The sequence below is a fragment of the Bos indicus genome, chromosome 9 (genome assembly GCF_029378745.1).
Source record: "Bos indicus isolate NIAB-ARS_2022 breed Sahiwal x Tharparkar chromosome 9, NIAB-ARS_B.indTharparkar_mat_pri_1.0, whole genome shotgun sequence".
NCBI classification, from domain to species: Eukaryota; Metazoa; Chordata; class Mammalia; order Artiodactyla; family Bovidae; genus Bos; species Bos indicus.
The window spans coordinates 28569165-28582337 of record NC_091768.1 but is presented as its reverse complement, the minus strand read 5'-3'; the positions used below and the strand labels follow the sequence as shown (position 1 = coordinate 28582337).

Here is a 13173-nt window from a genome sequence, read left to right as displayed (position 1 = left end):
CTTGGGTACAGCACATCCTATTGGTCACCCTTAAGAGAAATACATGTTGACACACTTGTGTTCATGATAGACACTTTAAACAATAGCTGACCTGTGCCAGAGGTCTTAAAACAGATACTATGAAGTATGTAAATGAAAATCTAAGAACATCAATTTACAAATCAAAAAATTTAACATTGTACTTATATAAAATTTAATTTTATATTTTTTAAATATAGAAACTTCTATTTTAACACATATTTGGATTTAAGAGTTTAACCTTTAGAAGGGCAAAGTCATTTCAAATTATTTTCATATCTCAAAAATGTTTAACTCTAAAAGAATGCCACATATTAATGGGAAATTAACGTACCCTATTCATCACTCTTTTAAATGATCCATCATGGTTAATCCATGTTTCTTAAAATACTTATTAAAATTAAGGCACTGTTTTCTGAGGAATCATAAAAATTTAAATCTGTAATTTACATGCATTTTGTTTCAGAGATTGCTCATCAAATAAAAAGCTTTGCTAAGTGCTTATTTCGAAATGCAGTGTGATCTATCTTTGAAGGCTGACTTGTTTCCTGTAACAGGAATCTACTAATTTTTTCAACCATTCACTTTTTTCCCCCCCTTTTTTCTCTGATGACAAACTCTAAATGTTATATAAACTGATTCTAGAAAGTGTTAATCATTATTGTTTCCCTACAAATCAGAGCAATTGCTTTTTGGGGGGTAAAATTTTGTTTCTTAACAATTCTTTGCCTCCAACTAATTCTTTTATTGTATGCCTACCTAGGTCGCTTGAGGTTTTAATGGACAGTTAGAAATTAAGAGGATGGAGATGAAGCAGCCTTCTGCACATGTGCAATTTCAATGTAAACTCTTATCTCTGTACCAGGGTCAAAGTCCTTCATTTTCAATATGTTATTTGCATTTATTTACGTATGGCTTATTACCAGTTATGAGACAGGCACAGAAAAAGACATCCCAGTTAGCTGATAATTAAATACTTCCCTGTGTGTCTTCTCACAGTTTGGCAGAAGGCACTAGTTCGAATGTTTTGGTAAAAATTCTTGTTTCCCTTGTGGACACAATTGAATGACTTACCTGGATCTGTCTGTCCACTATTGATGACACTAAACATACAGGATCACAACTGATTTTCGGTTCCAGACACTGCTCCGGGTGCTAGTGTTAGGGAATGGGAGCTAGGCTTTGGAACTAGGACAAACATTTCATTCAGGAATCTAACCTCCTTGAAGATGGTTATGACATGTAGTCAGATAGCTAATACAACATTCTAGAAGATGGATATGAGGTAGTAAGACACGATTTTACCATCTAGAAAGGATATCCTCAATGTACATACTTAGGAAGACATGGTATGGTTAGCATGGCAAAGCAATCTTCAGAAGTTTGAACGTATCTGAAGGAAATTAATGTTGACTGTTGACTAAAAAATATCGTCACAACCTGAAAGAGAGTTTTTTTTTTTTGGTGGGAATGTTTGGTGGGAATGTGTAGCTCTGAGAAAACTGCTCTAAGAAGGAAGGAAGGGAAGTCAGGCTATATACAAGTTTGCAACAAAGGGAACAGGCAATCTGAACATCAAAGATCAGGTGTCCAGTTAAGGAATTTAACATTCTTTGTATGGGAAGATGCAAGCCTCTGGGCTCCTTGAATTCAGTCCTTTCATGTGAACCTCAGCTGTCTGGGGCCCGTCCTCTTTCCTTGTTCATGTTGCTTCTTGCGGTCCCCAGCTCCTCAGCAGTTACTGTGGGGGTGACAGCATCTGTTGGATCACAGTTTGGGGAGCCCGCATTCACTTTTGGAGGCCAGAAATTGCTGATGGCTGTGACATTTCTTGTTTGTTGATATGGCAGGAAATATTTTCATTTCACATGATCCTACCTGAGGAATGTGCCTGTGTGCTTGGTCCTCAGTCATGTCCGACTCTGCGATCCCATGAACTGAAGCCCACCGAGCTCCTCTCTCCATGGGATTTTCCAGGCAAGCGCACTGGAATGGGTTGCCATTTCCTTCTCAGGATCTTCCCGACCCAGGAATCGAACTCGTGTCTCTTATGTCTCTTGCATTGGCAGACAGATTCTTTACCACTGAGCCACCTGGGAAGCCCACCTAAGGAACCAGTGGTATCAGTTGCTATAATAATCACCTTCTACTTTCTATATCTGCTCATACTTTTAGAGGGAGTGATGTTACGTATGTTGAATACATACATGCCATTATTAAAAAAAAAACCTATTATCATAATTCCTGACTATTAGATAGAGTTTCATGCCATCTATATAAAGTTTAACTGAAAAAAAAAAATGGAAGCATATCCCAAGATGCTTAGAGTATTGCTTTTGTCTCTGGTTGGTAAAATTATGAGTGACTTTTTAAAAATTATACTTATTTTGTGTTAAAGATTTCTGCAACAAGCATGTTTTATATTTATACTAAAAGCATCATAAGAGAATAGTATTTTATTTTTTATTCTAATGTAACTTTAGGGATAGAGTTACGGAATTAAAGATCTAATTAAAAAAAAAAAAAAAGATCTAATTTCTAGGTGCTGGTGCGTTATCACTAAATGCATTTTGCCATAGCACATACAGTAGCTGAAACTAAGTGCTATAGAAAAGTGCAAGAAAAGAGGAAAAGAAAAACATTTTAAAAAGCTGAATAGATTTAATTCTGAATGGGTGAACTACAAGTTGAATTTTTGCCTATATTCACATGGAGGACAGTTCTTAACACAGTTGAAAAGTTTAGGAATCCTGGACAGTGTGGTTTAGGAATTCTAACTAGTCTTACTTGTGAAACAAGACCAAAGTTGTGGATTTAATAATAGAAAGTTCATTTTCCTCACATTTATGATGTCAGACTTTACACCAGAAATTATATTGATTTATGCTCTTAAATCTGACAGTTTATTCATAGTAGTAGTAATCTTATTACACAATTTTTATATTTCATCAAGATTGGTTAAAAATTAAAGTAATATGCTAATAGATTCTCCAGCTTTTTTCTTGAATGGCTAGATATTTGGAGCAAACATATTTTTTTGCTAGAAATATGTGAATAATCAGTTATGTATATTTGATAGATACAAATATGTTTGTCATTGTGTTGTTGTTTAGTCATTAAGTCATGTCTGACTCTTTTGCAACCACATGAACTGCCAGGCTCCTCTGTCCATGAGATTCCCCAGGCAAGAATACTGAAGTAGGTTGCTATTTCCTTCTCCAGGGGATCTTCCCTCCTAGGGATCAAACTCGTATCTCCTGCTTGGCAGGTAGATTCTTTACCACTGAGCCACCTGGGTGGCCCCATAAATATGTTAACTCCTCCATATATTGACTTTGGCCAATGGTGCCAAAGTCTATAGTGTCTATAGTTTTTCTGTGCCAATGAGGAGATGGTCAAGGCTTTGCTTTAACTGAGCTTGTTTTGCAGTTGTTTGTCAAGGCAGTCACCTCTTAAAGAAACTCACATACTACAGGATAGAAGTACTTCCAAATCCATCTTCTCCCAAAGAATGATATTTATTTAAGTTTATGGTCGACAAAGGATGAGATGATTGGATGGCATCACTGACTCAATGGACATAGTTTGAACAAGCTCCAGGAGTTGGTGATAGACAGGGAAGCCTGGTGTGCTGCAGTTCATGGGGTCACAAAGAGTCGGACATGACTGAGCGACTGAACTGAACTGAATGGTCTACAGAGGCTTGGAGAGATGCTGAATTCCACTAGAGCTTTAGTGGGTCACATTTGCATTTAACTGAAGAATTTATTCAAGAGTTTGTGCATTAAGCCCAAATGTTCTGCTCAAGGGAAAATGAATGGAAGCAGGGGAATTGGCAAAAGCTCTTGGAGGATAGAAGTTCTATTAACTTTCTTCAGCCCTTTTTGGCCCTTCTCTATTAATTGCAAAGCATTTCTTGTTTCATTGTCTCCAGTGAACAGCAATGTGCCCAGCAGAGCCAGTGATTAGCATATTGTATTTTCTTGATATTTTTATTACTGTTTTGTACTCTGTAGTGTTGGAGGAGGGAATGACAACCCATTCCAGTATTCTTGTCTGGAGAACGCCATGGACAGAGGAGCCTGGTGTGCTACAGTACATAGGGTCGCAAAGAGTAGGACACAACTGAAGCAACTTAGCACCCATGCATGCACTCTGTAGTTTTATTTAAGGCCAAGCAACTGCCCGGTAAGCCATATTGTAAAATTTCCTCCATGGTCATTTCCACTTGTGTAAAGGGAGGGTTCATTGTTAACTTGGTAGCTTAGTACCAAGGAGGTGTGCTGAATGAGTAACACCAATGGTTAGCCATAGCAATCCTATTAAATATTGTTCCCATTTTGCAGATCAAGAAATTGTAGCTCAGAGAATATGGCTTACCTAGACAGCATATTAAAAAGCAGAGACATTACTTTGCCAACAAAGGTCCATCTAGTCAAGGCTATGGTTTTTCCAGTGGTCATGTATGGATGTGAGACTTGGCCTATAAAGAAAGCTGAGTGCCGAAGAATTGATGCTTTTGAACTGTGGTGTTGGAGAAGACTCTTGAGAGCCCCTTGGACTGCAAGGAGATCCAACCAGTCCATTCTAAAGGAGATCAGTCCTGGGTATTCATTGGAAGGACTGATGTTGAAGCTGAAACTCCAATACTTTGGCCACCTGATGTGAAGAGCTGACTCATTTGAAAAGACCCTGATGCTGGAAAGGATTGAAGGCAGGAGGAAAAGGGGACGACAAAGGATGAGATGGTTGGATGGCATCACCAACTCGATGGACATGGGTTTGGGTGGACTCTGGGAGTTGGTGATGGACAGGGAGGCCTGGCGTGCTGTGGTTCATGGGGTTGCAAAGAGTAGGACATGACTGAGCAACTAAACTGAACTGAACTGAAATAATAAATATCAAGATCTATTTCATTTAATAAATATTCATCTAGCTTTGCTCTGGGACACACACATATATATACACACATTTTCAAAACACTAGGAGTATAAAGGTGAATCAAGCACAGTCTGGATCAACATTCAGTGCACAAAACAGAAATCTCTGGATAGTTCAAGTGGATTTAAATGCAGAGAGTGAGTGCCTAAAACCTCATTGGAAGAGCAGGAGGAATGAGAATTAGGGGGAACTGTGACTAATCTCTTGTTTTGAGGTCACAACCCTGCAGATGAGATTCAGAGGTCAATAAACAAATGTCTTTACCTTCTTACTGACTGATGTCCCAGCAGACTTTTACCTGCCAAAGTGACAACTACAAAGTGGAAGATCGCGTCCAGATACTGCTGTAAACAATTGCTCCTCTAGAGCTTGCTTTTGTTGGTATTTAGTCACTATGTCATGTGCAGCTCTTCTGTGGCTCCATGTTCTTTAGGCTCCTCTATCCATAGAATTTCCCAGGCAAGAATACTGAAGTGGGTTGCCATTTCCTTCTCCAGGGGATCTTCCGACCCAGGGATCAAACCTGCACCTCCTGCACTGGCACAGATTTTCTACCCCTGAGCCCTTGGGGAAGCCTGGTGCTTGTTTAGCAGCTGTCGTTGCACAGGAAGGTGACTGCTGCCTCCTTTTAGTCCTTTAAATCTCACTCAAGTAGATCTCATATAGATCTCTCCTGTTAAGAACCCTTGTGGTAAGATTCCTGTGGTTTAGCCTTCCATGCCCTGCTCTCTTAGTTGGGCATGAAGTGGGTGGAAATGGATGCCAGGCCCAGCACCAACAGATCATATGGAACACTTTGAGTGCAGAGGTTTCTGCACTCAAAGAGCTCACAGTTTAGTAGTGAAAGCAGATAAATTAAGAGACAATTTTAGTATCTCATGGTAGGTAGAGTGATGGACTCCAGCACTGTGATGGTAGAGGTAGGCTTTTATGGGAGAGTGGAGAAAGACATGGCAACCCACTCCAGTGTTCTTGCCTGGAGAATCCCAGGGACGGGGGAACTGGTGGGCTGCTGTCTATGGGGTTGCATAGAGTCGGACACGACTGAAGCGACTTAGCAGCAGCAGCAGCAGCAGGATGAGGCTACCAGTGGCTCAGATGGTAAAGAATCTGCCTGCAAAGCAGGAGACCTGGGTTCAATCCCTGGGTCAGGAATATTCCCTGGAGAAGGAAGTGGCAACCCACTCCAGTATTCTTGCCTGGAGAATCCCGTGGATGGAGGAGCCTGGCAGGCTACAGTCAATGGGATCGCAAAGAGTCAACATGACTGAGCGACTTCACTTTCACTTTACTTTCTTTCACTGGGATGAGAAGTGAGGAAAAGGATCAATAAAGCTTCCTGGAGAAGATGTTGCCTGAGCTGATTCTTAAGGATTCAGTATGAGCAGATTATTTTAAAAAGGGGGGAAAAAAGGAATAGAATCAACAAATAATAAACAGCACATGAGTATGAACAGACATGAAGGGGATGGAGAGAAGTGACATGATGCTAAGCAGAGAAATGGGGATAGTGGTTTCAGGTTTTCCTGGGATCACATTGGCATCGTATGGAAGGTGAATATGAAAATATGAAGCTGCACAGCATTGGGTATAAATATTTCAGGACGTGGGGTGTGGTAAGAAGTGAAGGAATCAGACTTCTGATTTTCAGTTTCACATATAAAAAGCTTGGAAGTTGCTACTCTGTCCTAACAAGGAAAAAATGGAGCAGATTGAAAAGTCAACGACTATTCTTAGATTTTTAAAGATGATACAAGGATACAGGGCAATCCCCTACCTCCAAGACTGGAGAAACAGGTGAATACAGGCAGTCTTGGCTTAGTGGGGCAGAAACTCTCGATCAGAAACCAACATGGAAATCAGTGCTGGAGATGGACAGCCTGAATTATAATTGACAAATTGCTGGAGGCTCATTGTACAAAATTCTGAGAGTGAAAAACTCCAGTGAGGGTGCAGGTGTAGGGGTCCATCCATACTTTGGTGAGATTTACCTCCAGAATCTTGACCCAAGTTCTCTCAGTAAGTATTTGAGAAAAATCCCCTTGTGTTTGCTTTGGGGGTGGGGAAAAGGAGCCATTTTTAAATATGCCAGAGCACTGTTCTGGTCATCAAGGCTTGCTCTCAGGAGAACACACGACCTTTGCACTTAAAGAGCTCACAGTTTGTAAATTAAGAGACAATTTTAGTATCTCCTGGTAGGTGCAGGTAACCAGAACCCAAGTGGCTGGGTTATTAGAATATATTCTTAGAATATAACTGACCTATGTGGAGAAGGAAATAACAACTCACTTTCTTATTTTTGCCTGGAGAATTCCATGGACAGAGGAGCCTGGCAGGCTACTGTCCATGGGGTCACAAGAGTCGGACACGACTTAGCAACTAAACTACCACAACTGACCTAAGGAAAGAAAATTCCCAATTTTAGTCCCCACATGGGAGAAGAGAAATACCCAACTCTGGGTACTTTAGCCATGTTGTTCTACCTAAGAGGGGAGAAAAAAATTATAAAACAAAAAACAACCCTTGGGAGTGCACAGTCCAGAGACAGGATCATTAAAAGCATGAGAGCTAGTCTGCTGCACTATAGAATGCTTCACCCTGCCCCACATCTTACCATTATACTACTGAAGGCTTTTTACAATAGTTCTTTATACCTAGTAGGTCATGCCTGGCTGTCATGAAAACATTATAATGCATAGCTGAAAAAAGGTAGAAAGCACAATTGGAAGAGACAGAGTAATCATCAGAATGATACATGGCAGGGGTGCTGGAATTATTAAACTGGGAATTTAAGCAACTATGAGGAATATGCTAAGGGCTTAAATAGATAAGCTGGAAAGCAGATTTAATAGATAAACTGGAAAGCAGTTTAATAGATAAACTGGGCAGTGTAAGTCAAGAGGTGGAAAGTCTAAAAAAGAACGAAGAAAGAAATGCTAGAGATCAAACACTGTGACAAAAATGAGGAAGGTCTTTGATAGACTTTTTAGTAGACTGGACACAGTTAAGCAAGAATCTCTGAGCTTGAGGTTATATCAATAGAAACCTCAAAAACCGAAATGCAAAGAGAACAAAGGGAAAAAAGCAGAACAGAATGTCCAAGGACTGCAGGGCAACTACAAAAGACGTATCATACGTATAATGGTAACACCACAAGCAGGAGAGAAAGAGAGAGGAAGTGAGTGGTGTCACCGTGAGGAAAGGAAGGAATCAAGTGTTATGTCCTCGGTGTGGACCTGGATGCCCGAGAGGACACAGGCGGTATTAAGTTAGAATTTTAACCTGAGTCTACTTGATTTCAAAGTCAGTGCTTTTCTTTCTCTTTTACACCATCTTAACTGTGACCAAATTATTCTGTATTTAAAGATGTGTCTAATGGCATCATTTGTAAGTTATGTGCTTACGTGTGCATATTCCTTTTTCACAGTAGAAGAAGCATGACCTTCAAATGATTCTCAAAGTTGAAAAATCTCTGAGCTAAGACTTTTGGTTAAATAAATCGATAACTGTTGTTCATTCAGTTTTGTTCTAGAGATCAAAATGCTCACTCGGGAGTATATTTTAAAAGTGTACCAAGTAGTTCTGCTTTAGGCAGTGCTATAGGTTAAAAATTCTTCAAGAACGCCCTGCCATGAAACACCAAAGTTTTGAAAAAAATCACAATGAAAATATGTCTAGATGATCTACTGAACTCTCGTGAACATAAGACAAGTCCCAACAGAGACTAGCACACAGAGTCTACTTGAAAGAAAAAAAGAATTTAAGTGAAGTTTGAATGGTTCTGCAGGTAAATGTTGACTGTAAGAACCTAGCTGGCGCTAGTGGTAAAGAATCCACCTGCCAATGCAGGAGACAAGAGATGAGGGTTCAGTCCCTGGGTTGGAAAGATCTCCTGGAAGAGGGCATGGCAACCCACTCCAGTACTCTTGCCTAGAAAATTCCATGGGCAGAGGAACCTGGTGGGCTGCAGTCCATGGGGCAGCAGAGCTGGATGCAACTGAGCACACACCCACAAGAACCTAGGATTTTGGAGAGTAATGGTTGCTGGGGCTGTGGGGTTGGCAGGAGCAGGCATGAGGCCTCCACACACTGAGGGCAAGTTGGTGACTGATGAGAACCTGCATTCCTCCAAGTGCTACATCCTTAGGGGAAGGTTGTGCTGGGAAAATCCCAGCTGGCCAGGAAACTTTTAAGGAAACCTGTCTGCTTCTCCCATGCGTGCTTGCTCAGTTGCTTCAGTTGTGTCTGACTCTTTGCAACACCATGTACAATAGCTTGCCAGGCTCCTCGGTCCATGGGATTTTTCTGGCAAGAACACTGGAGTGGGTTGCCATGCTCTTCTCTAGGGGATCTTCCCAACCCAGGGGTCAAACCCCCATCTCCTGCTTCTCCTGCATTGCAGACAGATTCCTCATTGCCAAGCCACCAGGGAAGTCCGCCTCTTCCATACTCAGGTATAAAAATAATAATAGTAATAATAGTATTAATAATAATGATGATAATAGTCTTCCCTGATACTCTGAAGTAATAATTGTCTCATGTATCTGACATTTGCACATACATACATCCTACAGGCAGAGAAACTGTGAGATGAGAAATTAAATTATAGCCAAACGAGGTTGATAGAACCTGGTAGAGATGATATAGATCTTGCCTGGAGAGAAGCATCCTCAAGATAGCTCTTTCAGGATTCCCAATGATTAATAGTAACCAAATATAAACTCACTGTAAACAAGATATCATGAACAAGGTCAGCAGACAGGCCCTCAAGGACTCAGAAGCAGAATACCTCTGAGTAAAATGGTTATGCTATCAAGCAAGTTATTAATGATGGAATTACAAACAGCAAAGACCAAGCAACTAGCAAATTAAAGTGTCAAGAGAACCTATTTTATACCCGTTAGATTGGCATTAGGAAGATTGACAATATCAAGTGTATGAGGAATAGCCAGAACTTTCCTGCATAACTGGTGGAAGGAAGAGTATAAATTGGTACAATTTGATCTCACCTCTTCTAAATGAAGGCTTTCCTGGTGGCTCAGAGGTTAAAGTGTCTGCCTGGAATGCTGGAGACCCGGGTTCATTCCCTGGGTTGGGAAGATCCCCTGGAGAAGGAAATGGCAACCCACTCCAGTACTCTTGCCTGGAGAATCCCATGAGAGGAGCCTGGTAGGCTACAGTCCATGGGGTCGCAAAGAGTCAGACACGACTGAACGACTTCACTTTCTTCTAAATGAAGAGGAACTAAAGAGCTTCTTGATGAAGGTGAAAGAGAAGAGTGAAGAAGCTGGCTTAAAAATCAACATTCAAAAAACTAAGATCATGGCATCCAGTCCTATCACTTCATGGCAAATAGATGGGGAAAAAGTAGAAACAGTGTCTGATTTTATTTTCTTGGGCTCCAAAATCACTGCAGATGGTGACTGTAGCCACAAAATTAAAAGACACTTGCTCCTTAGAAGTAAAGCTATGACCAACCTAGACAGCATAATAAAAAGCAGAGATACCACTTTGCCAACAAAGGTCCATCTAGTCAAAGCTATGGTTTTTCCAGTAGTCATGTATGGATGTGAGAGTTGGACCGAGCTGAGGAATTGATGCTTTCAAACTCTGGTGCTGGAGAAGACTCCTGAGAGTCACTTGGACAGCAAGGAGATCAAACCAGGCAATCTTAAAGGAAATCAACCTTGAATACTCACTGGAAGGACTGATGCTGATACTGAAGCTGAAGCACCACTACTTTGGCCACCTGATGCGAAGAGCCGACTCATTGGAAAAGACCCTGATGCTCAGAAAGACTGAGGTCAAGACTAGAAGGAGGCTGCAGAGGATGAGATGGTTATATAGTGTCACTAACTTGATGGACATGAGTTTGATCAAATTCTGGAGATAGAGAAGGCCAGGAAAGCCTGGAGTACTGCAGTCCATGGGGTCACAAAGAGTTGGACACGACTGAGCGAATGAACAACCACCATGCAATGGTGTGCTATATAATAGTGACAATGAACTGTAGCTGTGCACAAAATGTTTATATTTCAGATCCAACAAGCCTCAGTAACACCATTATGTGATGACATTCACTATGACCTTTGTCTAAAGTTTACGTGGTGCCTGCTAAGTCGCTTCAGTTGAATCTGACTCTTTGTGACCCTGTAGACAGTAGCCCACCAGGCTCCTCTGTCCATGGGATTCTCTAAGTAAGAATACTAGAGTGGGTTACCATACCCTCTTCCAGGGAATATTCCCAACCCAGGGATCTAACTCTCATCTCCTGCGGCTCCTGCATTGCAGGCAGGTTTTTACTGCTGAGCCACTGGGGGAAGCCTAGTATATTTGTATATGTAGTATTCTTGCCTGAGAGATGAGCTTGGTGAGCTACAATTCATGGTCTCTCAAAGATTTGGACATGACTGAACAACTAACACACATAGCAAAATAATAAAATAGAAAAATAAATAAAATATGCAAAATATAAAATAATATGATATATTCACAATATTTACAACATAAAATATAAGCAAAAGAAATGCTTATGTTTGAAATAAAATATGAAATTTTAAAATGTGGGTAAGTGAAAGAATATGAAAATACAGTGAACTTCAAGGTTACCAGCATATTCTATTTCTTAAGCTGAATGGAGGGCACATTTTGGTATTCTTTTTAGTGTGTATACATTATTTATCTTCTTTTTATGTATAAAAATGTCATGATTTAAAAACAACTATGTCTTCTTTTTTTACCTGATTCATTTCTGTTTTGTAATAATCTTTTGATGAATGAAAACCACAAATTTATAAAAGAAGTAAGACACTGACATAGAATAAGACACATTTTACCAATTTATTATTGGAAGTACCATGGTGTTTTCATAGCATATTATTCTCAGAGATAGAAATTTCTTTGCTAAAACAATGTTTGTTGACTCAAAAGCCACTGTACAAAATCACTAATTAATTTCTAATGCTCATAAAATGAAAGCGTTAGTCATTCAGTCATTCTTGACTCTTTGCAACCCCATGGACTGTAGCCTGCTAGGCACTTCTGTCCTTGGAATTCTCTAGGCAAGAATACTGGAGTCACTAGCCATTCTCTTCTCCAGGGGATCTTTCCCACCTGGGGATCGAACCCAAGTCTCCTGCATTGCAGGCGAATTCTTTACTGTCTGAGCCAACCAAGCCCTTAATGCTCATGTGTTCCCTAAAAACAAAACAGTGTTTTCAAATCTTTTGAATCTTATTCAAGAGAAAACTTAAATTAAGAAAATAGATTTACAATTATTTCAGTTTCTCTTCTTTTGTTTTTATTTATGCTCTATATAGTATCCAGAAATATGTTAATTATTATGATGCCACTCAAGAGAGACTTCTAGTGGATGAATTTTTAAAAGGAGACTTTTGTAGTCAGCTCAGCATGGAATTTTGAACCATCAGGTGCATTTATGCAGAATCTTAGGACTATCAAATGTCATAATCTGTTTGATTTAAGGATTCTATTCAGATTTGGGGGTGGACTTGAGATGCACTTGTTTAGTCACAGATGGGAAGAAAACACCTCTGCATCACTTCAGATGCAAATCTTGCACAGGAGTGTTCTTACTGAAAGAGAAGCTGGCTTTATGATAGCCCCATTTTCCTCCTGTGGGATGAGAACAGAGCATGTGAGTTTCATTTACCTTGACAAAATGCGTGTGCAAATTTTCTTACACTACACTTCCAGGTTTTTATTTTGCTTAAGCACATTTCCTTTTTTTGGTAGCTGGAATAAGGAGCGTGTTCATAGTAAAGTTGATAATAGAATAAAATGTGTTTGATATGTGACAGTCCTTACATTATAGATGTCTACATTGAAAATTTATAAAACATATTAATTTAAATATAATTTAATATACATATATCTAACATAGATTCATTGTGCAACAAATTTCTCAGGTCTTTTATTTATATTTCTTGGTTTATAGTGATTATCAGGAATTTGCAAGCTTGAAATGTGGCACTCTTAAAAACACTGAAATTCCTATCAACAACCGGTTCTTGAGAAAGATGTGCTTTATTACATATTCCTTCAGTTTCCATATGAAATTTGCAGTGTTAATTGCAGTAAGGTTCTTTTTTCTTTTTCTCCTTTGCTATGCAGATAATCTCATTTAAGTGTGTGAAATAACAAAGTTGTTCAGCATAACGCCTTCCCTTAACCTTCTCAATGTTTTAAAGCGTG

At 39.8% G+C, this 13173-nt stretch overlaps 1 protein-coding gene across 1 annotated transcript in view; it reads left to right on the top strand.

The window, feature by feature from the left end:
- The window catches only part of CLVS2 (clavesin 2), a 78049-nt gene that overhangs the window by 46668 nt on the left and 18208 nt on the right, over positions 1-13173 (top strand). The window lies entirely within an intron of this gene.